At 35.3% G+C, this 14,534-nt stretch overlaps 1 long non-coding RNA gene across 4 annotated transcripts; it reads right to left on the bottom strand.

Annotated features, from left to right (window-relative positions):
- Positions 1 to 4,884: 4,884 nt before the first annotated feature.
- Positions 4,885 to 12,553, bottom strand: LOC129452087 (uncharacterized). 4 transcript variants are annotated; one of them, XR_012365529.1, is made up of 4 exons: positions 10,978 to 12,553; positions 7,850 to 7,871; positions 7,569 to 7,590; positions 4,885 to 5,919 (listed from the first exon to the last, which is right to left on the bottom strand). It is a non-coding gene; the product is annotated as an uncharacterized lncRNA (long non-coding RNA). The 4 variants fall into 4 exon arrangements; XR_012365528.1 differs by having other exon boundaries at positions 7,569 to 7,871; positions 10,978 to 11,082; positions 11,191 to 12,553; XR_012365530.1 differs by having other exon boundaries at positions 7,569 to 7,871; positions 10,978 to 11,733; positions 11,972 to 12,553.
- Between the last annotated feature and the right edge of the window lie 1,981 nt (positions 12,554 to 14,534).

Here is a 14,534-nt window from a genome sequence, read left to right as displayed (position 1 = left end):
ATGCGGTATTCACTTGCAAATTCTGCCATGCACATGTTATCAAATTCGGGTCTGTTTGGTCTGGCCTTGTACTTTTCTGGCAGTCCAGTCATCCACACATTCTCTAAGTCAGGGTCCATTGTCTGTAAATACTTCATTGGTAAACTCATCTTTACAGCATTGTCCTCCGTGGGTATGAATATGACAGCTCGTGATGATGATTTCAGTTTTAGACTGCATGTGCGAGCAACTGCTTCTTGAGCAGAAACTTCCCTAGATTTGGCATAGCAATTCATGACCTGCTTCATGCTTTCACAGTCAGACATGTTATCATGACTTGAGTCTTTTATTACTTTTTTTAAATAATCACTCATCTCGTGTTCAGATTTTGAAATGTATGAGAGAATGTACATGATACAACTGTATGGATTGATAATGAACTGTATGTCCATGTTTGCATTCCAGGCTCTTAACAGCATTGGATTATAGCCATTAACCCAGCAGTCACGTGGCCGTCTCTCCATGACAATTACATTTGATGTTGACAGACATTGAAAATATTTTTTATATTCTTCATAAGTCATGTTTGCTTTTTGAAGCAGCTGCGCTGTGGTTTCAAAACTCTGTGTTGTGTCATTCAGCAGATCCCACACTTTTTGAAGTTGTGCTTTTGCTTGTGCAGTACTGTCATTTTCTCTCTCCTCTGTTGCTTCATTTTCTTCATCAGACTGATCTATTGGAGGAGGCCTGGGACGAGTTATCATGGTCGTGTTCATAGGTGGTTTGGGGAATCCAAATCTACAGTGCTTATTGTTTTTTCTACAGGATTTGGAGTGGTTACGACTGTGCATCTGTACTTCACTTACAATTCTATGCAGTTCTGGGTCTTTGTTTGGGTCTGGTAGTTTACATGAGATATATTTATCAATGAAATTGCACACATCTTCATCTTCATCTTTTTCAAATTCTGGAGAATCTTTCACCCAAAATAGGCAGTGAATGTGTGGAGAGCCACGCTGTTGAAATTCTACTCTATAAAAAAAGTCAATGACCTCACCGATGGGTTGAGCAGGTGACATTATTAGATCTCTTATCAAGGCTTCAACTCGTTTTTCAAACATGCGCATGGCTGTGACTGGGTTGCTTTTAAGAATTTCACATTTCTCTGTCCAGTCTAATTCAGAAAAGTTCACTGTTTCACCTTGTTGTGCTTTAATAGCAGTAATAACTTCTGGCCATCTCATCTCAGCAGCACTAAATGTACAGAAAAATGTAGGTGTGCCCAGTTGTCTTAGCATAGAGAACAAATCACGCAGAGTTTTCTCCCAGTAAGCTGGTGTTCCTCTTAGTGGCTGCATGAAACGTGTTGCCTCTTTGTTGTGTACAAGTTTTTCTAACTCAGATTTATCCTGCAGCAGTGAACAGTTTATTCTACGACCATCACGTGTCATAGGTTTTGCTTTTCTCAACTGAATGGACATACTAGATGTGGCCATGTGCATTTCTGTGACAAACAAATGTAGTTTGTGTCCTTTGCACAACGGTTATCTACAGAGAATAACCTGGTGTTAAAGTATCTGCTGGGGGAGACACATTTCACTCTGTCAGGCTCATCAAAAGTGTTTTTACCATCAGGAAACTGCACTGGAAATGCCATAGACTCAAGCTTAGGAATTTTAAAAATGCTTACAGGACTGTTTTTTTCTGCAGGGGCAATACAAAATATTCCATCATCATAAGACAACAAATGTTGACCAGGATCTGGGGGCTGTAGACATGTGTCCAAGACAAGACCCGATTGTTGTTCATTATTAGATTCAGGGTCATCACTTGAATTGTCAAGTTCATTTTCATTGCTCTGTTGTTCTGTGTTTTCACTTTGGCTGTTGTTGTCAATGTCCATTGGCTCATCGTGTGCACTGCTGTCATTTAAAGACTGATTATACTCATTCAGCATTTCATCTGTCTGGGGAGATGGATTTATAACAATATTTTTATATTCTGAATGCATATCTTTAAGTTTTCCTAAAGCAGATAAAACCTTGTGCATATTCATAGTCTGATACTGATAATGACCTTGGTAACAAAGACGTCTTTTCAGTTTCACTGTAAGCAGCTGCGATTCACTTCTTGGCCTAGGTAAACAATTAACTGTTGTTTCCACTTCAGATGCAACTGAAATCACAGCACCCTTTATAGCTCTCTGTTGGCCTTTAGGAAGTGTTAAGATTTTAGCAAAAGGAATGTACTTTGCAATAACATGTCTTTCTAGAATATTCAAATTGCATAGCTCTGGAGGAATGGGAGTAAACTGAAGCTTATTGGCTACAGCAATGTCTGGCATTGCACCTCTCAAAAGTGTTGAATGGCAGCTGTGACAGATCCATTCTGTGTTCCTCATACAGTGATCAGTACAATCAGAACAGATGTGAACATAGTTACCTGTCAAACATAGTGAAACAACTGTTGGATTCTTTTGATAGCTTTCATGATTACAGGTGCGCACTTGATTTGAGAAGAGTGCTCTTGCACAGCATGTGCATATATATGTTGGTCCCTGTTTTATAATGTCTCTGAAAGTTTGCAATGCCTTTAATATCACTGGATTCTGTATTTCAACAGGTTGGTTATTTCTAAACACTTGTGTTGCCTGGCGCACACAGTCAATTACTTTATATTTGTGCTGTATGTCTTGTGCACAGTTTATCTTATGAAGTATTTTGAGTGCTGACATTCTGTCTTTAGCTTTGAATAAATGATATGATTTCTGGCGACACCTGAAGAGTGAGTCGTGTTGATAACGTTTTTTAAACGCGTCCTTTCTTTGTTCATAGAATTTTGAATCTATTTTGCACCGGTTTATGTAATAGTCTTTTTGCCTTTGCCTGAAAATTGCATCTCTTGAATATCTATCAGTTATGTACCTCTTTTGCTTTTCTTTAAATCTATCACTATTCCTGTAATTTCTTATGATATAGGATTTTTTTCTCTCTCTAAACTGCTGATCCATTCTGTAATTTCTTATGAAATAGGATTTTTGTCTCTCTCTAAAATGCTGATCCATTCTATAATTTCTTATGACATAGGATTTTTGTCTCTCTCTAAAATGCTGATCCATTATGTAATTTCTAATGACATAGTTTTTTTGTCTCTCTCTGAATCGTGCATTACTACTGTAACTGCTGATTATTGTTCTCTTTTTTTTATTTCTGTATTCCTCATTATTCCTGTAATTCATAATAGCACCAATTTTTTTTTTATTCTTATATTCTTCAGATTTTTTATATTTGTTTTTAATGGCTTGTTTGTGCTTTTCCTTGTAAAACATATTAGTTTGATAACGGTTCTTCTTTGCTTGGTTATGTCTTTCCTTGTATTCTGTACTTGTTTTGTAATGCTCAGGTTTTTTTGTCTGTTTCCTATCTCGTTTTAAATCCATTTTTTTGTGCCATTTTATCCGGTAATCCTTGCGCCTTCTGGATTTGTTAAGCTTTTTTGATTGTTGATTCAAGTCGGATGTTTCCAAACAGTGATCATTTGGATCTGACAATATAATTTGAATTGAGGAATCTTTTGAGATGTTATGAGAAAGTTTATTTAATTGAACATTTTTGTCCCTGTCCAAATTGTCAGTAACAGTAGTTTGAATCTCCATTTCAACTTCATCTGTTATGTTGATTGGCCACTGAACTGGATTTATTACCTGACTTTGCTGTTGTGACGATGCAGCAGGTGCACATTGGTCATTAGTGGACAGAAATTGTTTTTCAGATATTTGAGATGCTACACACGGCTCAAGGTACTCCATGGAGACATCAGTACATTGTGTTGTGCTTATGAATGATACTGGCAGCAGATCAAATTGCACGTTATCGCTTAACTGGAAACACCCTTGAAACAACAGCAACAGTCTCTCTATCATGTCTTCTAAACGTGAAAATGTCAACATTACAGCAGTACCCGTGCCATCATTAGTAGACATGCCATCTGGTGTTCTGCAGTGTGAATCAAAAAATCCAAACCTCCCTGAGCGATCTCTAAACAAAGCAACACAATAAAGTCCACACAAAAACAGGCAGTTGCTGATTTCACTTCTGAGACATTGCAGAGTATTCTCGAGGTTGTCATAGCTGCCTAGTGCAGGTGCATCTCTTAGTAATCCAAACCTCTGGCCATGTTTAATGATGTTGTAAGAGCACAAGTTTGTCTCAAGTTTATCCGGTACCTCATCAAAATCAAGGAAATTACTCCGAAATTGTCCTTTACTCTGTAGTGTTTGCTTGACAAGAGTGTACAAAGCATCACCTTTCTTTAAAATGTCATCTAATTCCAAACTGTTCAGCTCATTACGTTCGTTGTGCACCGCGAGAAACATTAAGGAATTGCACGTGCATTGTTGCCCTCTCGAAAAAATACCGTACCTCGGGTCACTTTGACAGTGGGACGCCGTAACAGAGAGCACGTCTGGGCTTACGTCACTCGCACTTGACACGGAGTTAATGCACAGTGAAGCTTCTACCTTTCTGCGCTGCTTCTGGGCTTCACTTCGTTTACCTTTACGTGGCATGACGATGGAACAGGTGTTAGAAATCTAAAGATCTGTTTATAGCAAAGTACCTTTCGTATGTTAAACAAGTGCAAATTTTCCGGATAAAACCTTAATAACAAATACAAAGACCCACTCAATGAATATTAATGCTTATTATACGTTATGCTAGTATACCACAGTAACAAGTGTCAACCTACTGTATTTACATACACACAATGTAACTGTTATACCGTCAAGCCTTTGTATTTCACTGAATTATAAAATGTTAACTAAAGGCAATGCCAGTAATGCAACCAATTAGTAAAGGCAAATGTTACAACGTGGTAAGATTCAAATATGAACTTGCCAAACCAAAATACTTTACTGATATTTTAATTACCTTTAAATGTACTGCACTCAAATAACAATTACAACAAGAGTCAAACTGTAAATATAATACTGATATATTAATTAGCTTTTAAAGTACAGGACTGAAATTTTAGTAACAAGTCAACAAATTAAATATACAAACACACAAAACTATAGCAATTGAACTGTTATACTGTCAAACACTGTCAACCCCAATATTGTACAAAAATGTTAACCAAAAGCAATATCAGAAATGCAACCAATTAATAAAGGTAAATGTTACAATGTGGTAAGATTCAAAGAGGAACTTGGCAAACCAAAATATTTTAATGACCTTTAAATGTAGTCTATTCAAATAGCAGTTACAACAACAGTCAAACTTAGAATATTTTACTGATATATTAAAGTACTGTACTAAAATTTCACCGTTAAAACAGTCAAGAAATTAGATATACAAACACACAAGACTATAGCAATGGAACTGTTGAACTGTTAACCCCAATATTGTACAGAAATGATAACCAAAGGCAATATTACTAATGCAATTAATTAGTAGAGTATAAGCAAATGTGAAAAGACTCAGATATAAATGTAATACGTTTCAAAGATGAACTTCAAAAACAATTTTTTTTTTACTGATATATTAATGACTTTTAAAAGTACTGTAATGTGTATTATCTATTATAAGCAGTCTAAAAGACTATAGGAAATTATGTAATTTTAAAACTATAGTAAATTATTGTGTGTGTTGATGGTGTTGATTTCCCAACGCAGTCCTCTAATCAACGTTGCTTTGTGAAGACACTCAAGGCAGCAGGGCACACTGGAGCTGTAGGTAGTTCTGTTCTCACTTTTTCTGTCAAAGCAAAAAGTTAAAGGGACGTTCTGTTTTGGGGAAAGTCGGTGTATGGGGGTTAGGGCAACAGATTGGTTGGGTGGGGTAAAAAATTGGGTCGTTTTTTTGGGTAGAAATTGTAGGCTTTGTTTTTTTAGTTGAATCGGTGATTTTTTTGGTTTCCTGGCAGTTTTTAAGAGGCAAGCTGCTTGGGTATGCATGGCATGTTTTGCAGTGTTAAAATGCGGTTTGGATGCGTTTGAAGAGGAAGCAAGCAAGCAAAGCAGCAACGTTTTGAAATGCGCAGCCAGGTGTTTGTGAAGTAAAAGTACAGAATAGAAGAGAAGCAATGATTTTAGCAAGATAAAAGTTTGAAAGAAAATGTATATAAAGGTCAGGACAGGACATGACAAACAAACACAACACAAAGAGAAAAAAAACAAGTTAGTTACATTCTAAAGTCAAAATAGCACGCATATCACAGAATGATTAACAGTACATACTTAATTGTACAAAACATATTGCAGGACAAAAATAAAAAATTTTTGTTTAAACTCAAAGTATTAAGATCATATTAAAACTACACTCTAATATCAGTTTTTGAAAAGGCTGAATTATCTTGGTTACACAGAATATAGGTCCAGTCTGTATGTCCATTCTGTTAAGGGTGGGGCAGTCAAAAGCTGATGCTCTGTACAGTGTTAAGTGTATGACACAAACTGACTCTGATTTCTTCTTTTAAAATCATATAATATTTTTCATTTTCCATGCAAACTGCTGATTAAATTTAATAGTGTATGTTCCTTCATGAGGTCATAAAGTAACCAGGCAGTGAAAATCAATTGTGCATTGCAGTTACTAGATGCTACCTTTAAACCATATTGGCTTTGCCATTTTGGCAGAAACAAGGATGTGACTACACATGGGTTTGTTGTGTTCAGATTGACTAGACAGCAGGACGATGTATGATCTTATGTTTTGGGCATGTAATGCGCAATATTCTGACAGCCAGGTATGTGATATGTAGTAATTTTTTAATCTGTACAAATTTTATGTTGAGTAATATTATTCAGCCTTAGGAAAATTATTTTAATAAAATCCCAGTCATCTCTCCCCCATTGTTAAAGCAATAGTTTGTCTAAAAATTAAATTTTTATGTTTATCAGCTTACCATCAGGCCATCCGAACTGCAGGCGACCCCGTTTCTTCAGCAAAACACAAACGCAGATCCCCAACTCCAACCCTTCAGTCTCTCAGTGAATATGCATGTGGATGGTATTAAAATTTGATAGAGAAAAATAACTCTGCGGCTCGTGACGACACATCAATGTCCTAAGAGATAAAACTGAACCAACAGGTTGCGAACCAACTTCACAGGTGCATACCGCCACCCACTGTATCGGGTGTACTGCATGAGGGTGCATAAGCACTATACGGGGCACCGATACAGTAGGTGGCGGCATGCTCCTATGAAGTTGGTTCGCAACCCACCCTTAAACACCAAGAAGAAGATGTGTACACACGTACTCCTTTAGGCATAGTGCTGTATTGAAGGTAAAAAAATTATATAAATACTTTTCGGTTTCTTGCACAAACCGATCGTTTCGTATCTTAGGACATTGAGTTGTCGTCACGAGCCGCAGAGTTTAATTTGGATTTGTCTGTACATTCCTCTAAGTTTTGTTACCACCCACATGCATTATACATCTGACAGACTGAAACAGTTGGGAGTTAAAAATCTACACTTGTGCTCCACTGAAGAAACAAATTCACCTACATCTTGGATGGCCTGGGGGTAAGCTGATAAACATAAGATGAATTATTGCTTTAAATGTGAAATATGTAACTGTTACTTACAAAGATGAATTAGATGTCCAATCTAGGAAAAACAAAATCAACAAAAACGACAAATTAGTTCAAAGTAGGCATGACCACATTTACAGTGTATTTAGAAAGTACTTAAACCCCTTTACTTTATTTGCAAATTTGTTATGTTTGCATTAATCCTTTTTATAATTTATATATACCTCAAGAATTTAAAATTACAAATTCACCTACATCTTGGACGGCCTGGGGGTAAGCTGATAAACATAAGATGAACTAATGCTTTAAATGTGAAATATGTAACTGTTACTTACAAAGATGAATTAGATGTCCAATCTAGGAAAAACAAAATCAACAAAAACGACAAATTAGTTCAAAGTAGGCATGACCACATTTACAGTGTATTTAGAAAGTACTTAAACCCCTTTACTTTATTTGCAAATTTGTTATGTTTGCATTAATCCTTTTAATAATTTATATATACCTCAAGAATTTAAACTTATATTACTTTCCAAAGATAATGCAGTTGTCACAATATTAAACACTGTGGACTGGTTTCACAGACAAGCCTATTAAGCATCTTTAAAAAGCACTCCTTTGAAGAAGACATTACTGGTGTGTATCATAAGACAAATCAATGGCACTGGCATATCTTAAGATGTGTTTTACTAAACCTTGTCTGTGAACCTGGGGGTGTGTTAATAAAAGTCCCATGTCAGATGCAGCTTTTCAATGCCTAATTAAAATGTTCTGACTCAAAAAAAAAAATTTTTTTTAAATCATTCTCATTAATCAACATCTAGTACCCCATAATGACAAAGTGAAAACTGAATTTAAGACATTTCTGTAAAATGTTTTAAATGAAAAAAAATAATTTCACATTTACTTAAGTATTCAGACCCTTTGCGATAACACTAGAAATTTTGTTTAGGTGCCATTTATTTGTGTTGATCAATGCCGAGATTTTCTACACCTTGACTCGAGTCCACTGAGATATCCTCACTAAAACCTTATGAAAATGACCCTAAGCAAAGAACAAGGACAACACAGTAGTGGTTTAGGGACAACTATGTGAGAAGTGGACCAACCAATGCCCTGACTTCAACCTCACCAAGCATCTCTGGAGAGACCTGAAAACGGCTGTCAGCCGACAGTTCACATCCAAACTCACTGAGCTTGAAAGGATTTAAAAAGGAAGAATGGCAGAAATTCCTTCAATCCAGATGTGCCAAGCTTGTTGCGTCATTCCCAAAAAGACTCGAGGCTGTACTTGCTGCAAAAAGTGCTTCAACTAACTACCAAGTAAAGTGTCTGAATAATTTCATTTTTTTTTTCTTCTTTTAAATACATTTAGACATTTCCAAAATCCTGTTTTCAGTTTCTCATAATGGGGTACTGAGTGCAGATTAATAATAAGAGGGGCGGGGGGGGGGGGGATTATTGTAGTATCAGATTGAGACCTAACAAAATTGAACTGTGTAGGGGGTCTAAATAGTTTCTAAATACAAAGGTCCACAATGTGCAGTATTATGTCATTCAAACTTCAGTGTTTCTGCTGTCCTATAATAATTGGTAAAAATTAAGTCTTGATCTTATTTAGTCGTACCCAAAATGATCTAGTTAGTCAAATATGCTTCAGAATAAACAAGTAATTATATGATATTCCTGTTCAAAATGTTCCCTTTCCTGTGGTATTAATGTAAAGATTGTTAATTTAATAAATTATCGCATCAGGCAACACAATAGAACCTAAACTGTAAAATGCCATCTTCAGAATTAAATTTTTTTTTTAACTCACCCCCTTGTCATCCAAGATGTCTGTCCTTCTTTGTTCAGCTGAACACAACCAGACCCATACTAAACAATACCCCGGCTGTTCCCTGCCCTGCAACGGCTCCGATCAGAGACCAAACGTTTAAAAGCCCCAAAAACTGCATCCATCCATTATTAAAGTAATCAAAATTTAATGTATCCAGTGGGTTAATAAAAAAACAATTCATATTTTGACCTTTTAGTTACAAAACATACCTTAAATAAACAGACAATAAAACATTTAGTGTCTAACGACTGTCAGTTTTGTCACAACTCATGATGAAACACAAGAACCAATAAGATTTTACATACCACTATATTTAAATCTATAGTTGATTTTGTTTTATAAAATTACGTATATGTAACTAATCACTAAAAGTGCTCAGAACTAAACTTTTTCTTATAAACCTTATACTTTGCTTCTAAATACATTTATTAAACCACTGGGTTGTATATGGATTACTTTAATGATGGATGGATGGACCTTTTTGAGATCGTAAACGTTTGGACCATGATCAAACCCACCACAAAGCAAAAAGGAGCCAGGATATTAATAATTAGAACTCTGATTGTGTTCAGCTGATGAAAAAAAGGCATAAACACCTTAGATGACTTAGATGGGGCTAAGTAAAAAAATCTATCATTTTTATTTCTGAAGGTGGAGTACATCTTCAATAAAGTCAGTTTTACTTTCAAACTAGGAGTGTAACGGTTCTCGGTAAAGAATCGAATCGTCCTGTTTTCCGCCCACAGTTTGGGACGCACGTGCACCGTGTTTAATTCGACCACACATTTCTATTATAGTTTGGTGAAAAAACGATGCATAAAAAAGCTAATGTATGGTTCTGAATAATCTCTGCATGTGTTAAGGTGAGAGTACCTGTCCAATCAACTCGAAGTATGCAAATTTGTTGTCAACCTCACAGTTCATCCTCGCGTGTTTGTGTGTTTCACAGACCGTTTAGCACAGCAAACGAAGGAGAAAAGACGCTAACAGAGTGATGCCCAGCTGCATTTAAGTCTACTGCAGCAGCGATGCTCAAGAAAATGTGGACAAAACTGTAAAATTCGGAAGTGCTGTATGCCTAAGGCAATACATCTAATATGACGAGTCGCTTTACACGTCATCACCAGGGTTTTGTTGATAGCACACGATCGCAGGTGAGACAGAAACAGCACAAATTGCCTTCTGTGTTTGAATTTTAACAAACCTATCTTCTTGCAAAAAAAAAACTTGAAGATAGCGGCATAGAATATAAAAAGTAACCCAGTGTTCTAAGCTATTTTATGTTCATATTGAATTGCACAGTAAAGCTGGTATAGTATAATAATACAAGTGCTCTTAAGTGAAAATGTTGATTTTGGCAGAGGTTAAAAACGGCTTAGGTTTTTATTTTTGTAAAGCAGCCTGTTGTGACCAATGTGTACTGAAACTGTGACCCTAAGCCGTGATACGCACCGAAACGTGAGTAATTTGAACCGTTACACCCCTATTTCAAACATGCTGAAATGGCCAAAACTGACAAACAACAATAAACATTGGTAAACAATATCTGTTACATTAACAGAAAAACAATGTTATAATGTCATTAGGCAATTACTGATTCAAAAGTAATTGAAAATGACTTACCAGTGACGCAATGTGGATGGCTCTGAAAAGAGCCTTTGGGTTCGCTATAAAAAATTTTATTAAATAGGTGCTGTTGCACAGCAAAACCAGGAATTTGGCTGAGGTCTAGAGAAAATCAAACAGAAGAAAAAGAAATGGTCACTAAATATCTAAATAAAATATGTCACAGCTTGTACATTTAGTAAGAATTTGACATTCAAAAATAATACTTACTTAGCTAAAGCAGTTAAAGTTTTCAAAAGAGCAAAAGAAAGAAAAATTAAACATTACTACTTAAATATCATGTGCAAGGTTAACTGTTCAGAAAAAAAGTATTATGTTGCAACAGAGATTGTTATATAAAATGACTTACCACAAAAATGTCTAGACAGCAAAAAAATGATGTAACAAAAGTACAGGGGAAAGAGAAAAAAAAAACATACATTATTATCAAATCATAAGGGTTGATATACCAACCATATTCTTTTTACAATAGTATATTTTATAAAGTATATTTTGAGGAATTGTCTCCAACATATTAATAAACGTTACACTAGAAAAAAACGCATGTATTTTGTGTACTTCCCCCTACCTAGGCTCTTTATTCAAACATTTTTCGTCTATCGCAAATAACAGTGAAGCTAACTATAGTGTTCTCGTGCAGTGTGTTGAAACTCTGACTAAACACCAAGTTAAACCACAGCCAATGAAGACAGAGTCGTAGTAAGGTTGATCATTTACTGTCACTCTCTTTTCATAAACATGTTGCGGTGAAAACTGTAATAAAACAATACAACAATATTCAATGTACATGTCTCCATCAATCATACAATTATAAATGTCTCAACAATGTGTACAATCACAATCACAGCTGTTCTCACTGTAGTAGCAGCTATAATGGCTATTAGCATCACTGTTAGCTTGTTTTTAATAACATATCAAACATCACCTTTTTAACAAAATCTTTACAAATATATAATCCTTAACATGTCTAACATCACATAGATGAACTTACGGCATTGCCTCTATGAAGTATTAAAGTGGATGCAATAGATTGAAAGTGAGAGCACACGATGACTGTCTCATGTTTTCAAGTAGGACCAGGAACAACTGACAGGAAGTGACCAAACAGGAAGTGACATCATCATGTAACAAATAATATAAATTTTTACAAATGAGGTAGATAAACCAAAAAGTAATTATGAACTTCTAATTTTATCTGAGAATATGTATCAACAAAAATAAACCAGATGTTTAAAAGTTAAATTTCTTAAAGGGCAACACACTCCCCGCCTGACCTAAGTGAGGTCACTATGAACTTGTTAGAGTGTTGAACCTTAACCTCTAGATCAGTCTTTGGGTAGAAGTAGAACAACTTCTGCAATTGGCCTTAGAAAGGTTTTTATATTGCCTTGGTCACTTGTAGTTACCTCAACTTTTCTTACATGACCATCCAGTCCAGGGAATATGGCAGTAATTCTAGCCATAGGCCAGCAGTTGCGGGCTATCTGCTTGTCCCTGAGCAGAACTACATCTCCAACTTGAAGGTTTTTGCGAGGTACTGTCCACTTCTGTCTTTGCTGCAAGCAAGGTAAGTATTCACGGCTCCAGTGTTAATAATGCGGAAGCTCAAGCTGGGCGCGACCTCCCGGGTTCGCGCCTACCAAACGTATCTTAAACAAATAAGTTAAGTTACCATAACTTCAAAATGAACGTAAAAAACTATGATAAAATATGAAACACGTCAAAAACTCATGAACAAACAAGGCATTTAAGTAAAGCCTCGCCTGCAGATGTCACTGTAGCTTCGAGTAACGTAACGTTATGTTATTCTTCTATAGACGATACCATGCATTTATTATATATAATTGCATATGTTAGTCCACAACTTAAGTGGTTGTTCCTACCATCCATATAACCTCGGTTAAGCTGATTTTTGTTACCAAAAACAGGCAGACGCCTGAGTGTCTGACAACCACTTAAGTTAACGGTTACCTTTCCCTCACTGAAATTGTTCGGTCGGTCCGTCCGTTTAACGGTTCACATTAACAATATATCAAACTAAAATCATATAAACAATAAAAATGGGCTTTAGCCACAATTTCTTAGGCTACAATTATTTGAACTATCCGTTTGTTTTTTTTCCAACGCATAATTTACCTCAGAAAACAATGATAGCAGAAGATAATCCGTTATATTTTTTTATTGTTTAAACGTAAGTAATATTACACTCATCTAAATTAACAATCGACATATTTAAAATCATCAAATTGATTAATCCACCGTCTGTCTGTGAAATTTTAAGACTTTTATGAGGAAATTTGACCTACCTCAAGAGATAGCTCAGAAAGTGGCGCTCGCTCAGTGAAGGTAAAACCAGTGAGAACCGGAAGCAAGCTCATTAGCTATACAGACTCTCGTCCAAAGCTGTCGTCTCATTGGTTTGAATTAATCACGTGATGTTACCTAATACCAGAATACTAGTCGTGTAACAAAAGTATTTAAAAAATATATATAAAATATTATCACATTTGAGCTTTGGATACGGGGCAGACAATATTAAACCATAATATTAAAAATAATAAAACAAGAAAACCTTCCTTAAACAGTAATATAAATGAAAATAAAATAAATATAATGCTATCAATGGCCATATGAACTCATTTGCTCTTATATATATAAAATGCTTATCATTTTGTTCGTTATTTTATTTAATTGATTAACTTTGAGAAATGCCCAAAATGGACAATTCTACAATAAATTGATAAATTCTTTGCCTTAAACAGTGCTTCCCAAACTGTGGGCCGCTGCCCCCCAGTGGGCCGTCGCAGTACTGCGGGGGACCTTGACTAGGCTAAATAAAAAAATCATGTGATTTTAAAGCGTATTTATGTATATATTTATATTTATTTATATTTATTTCATTTTTTTATTATACTGAGGTGAGATACATTGCTTAAACGTTTTTATATTTTTTTTAAATATTTTTTAACATAGTTATGTAATTAATTGCAATAGATTTATGAACTATTTGTGAGCTATGTAGCTTCTGTTACACACTTTTGGGTGGTTTCCCAGACTGGGATTAGTTTAAGACAGGACAAGGCCTTAGTTTAATTATGAAATATAACTAGTTTGAATAAACATGCCTTACTAAAAACATACTGGCGTGCATTTTAAGGAAAAACAAAGGGCACTGATGTATTTTAAGATATGTCAGTGCATGTTGTTTTCAGTTTGGACAGCTCTTATATTTATTTTAGTCTAGGACTAGTCTAATCCTTGTCCGGGAAACCACCCCTTTGTGTTATAATGGTAAATACTATGCAGAAAGTATGTAGGGTTATGGTTTTATATATGAAGAGTTTCGTTGCAAAACGAGATAACCACCATTTTTTTAAATGTTCAGAAATCTTGTTTTTTGGTTGTGCATTCCAATTAATTTCAATTCAACTGCAGTTGTTTTGTTTTGATTTAAACCTTCATAACTTAAAACATACAGCTAAGTAGCACCATAAAACAAAATAATAACATGATAACATAATAATAAACATATTTTCACAAAAATGTAAAAAAAT

Source organism: Misgurnus anguillicaudatus, chromosome 22 (genome assembly GCF_027580225.2).
Source record: "Misgurnus anguillicaudatus chromosome 22, ASM2758022v2, whole genome shotgun sequence".
Taxonomy (NCBI): Eukaryota; Metazoa; Chordata; class Actinopteri; order Cypriniformes; family Cobitidae; genus Misgurnus; species Misgurnus anguillicaudatus.
Note: the sequence above shows the minus strand (reverse complement) of the source record. Positions and strands in the feature narration are given on the sequence as shown.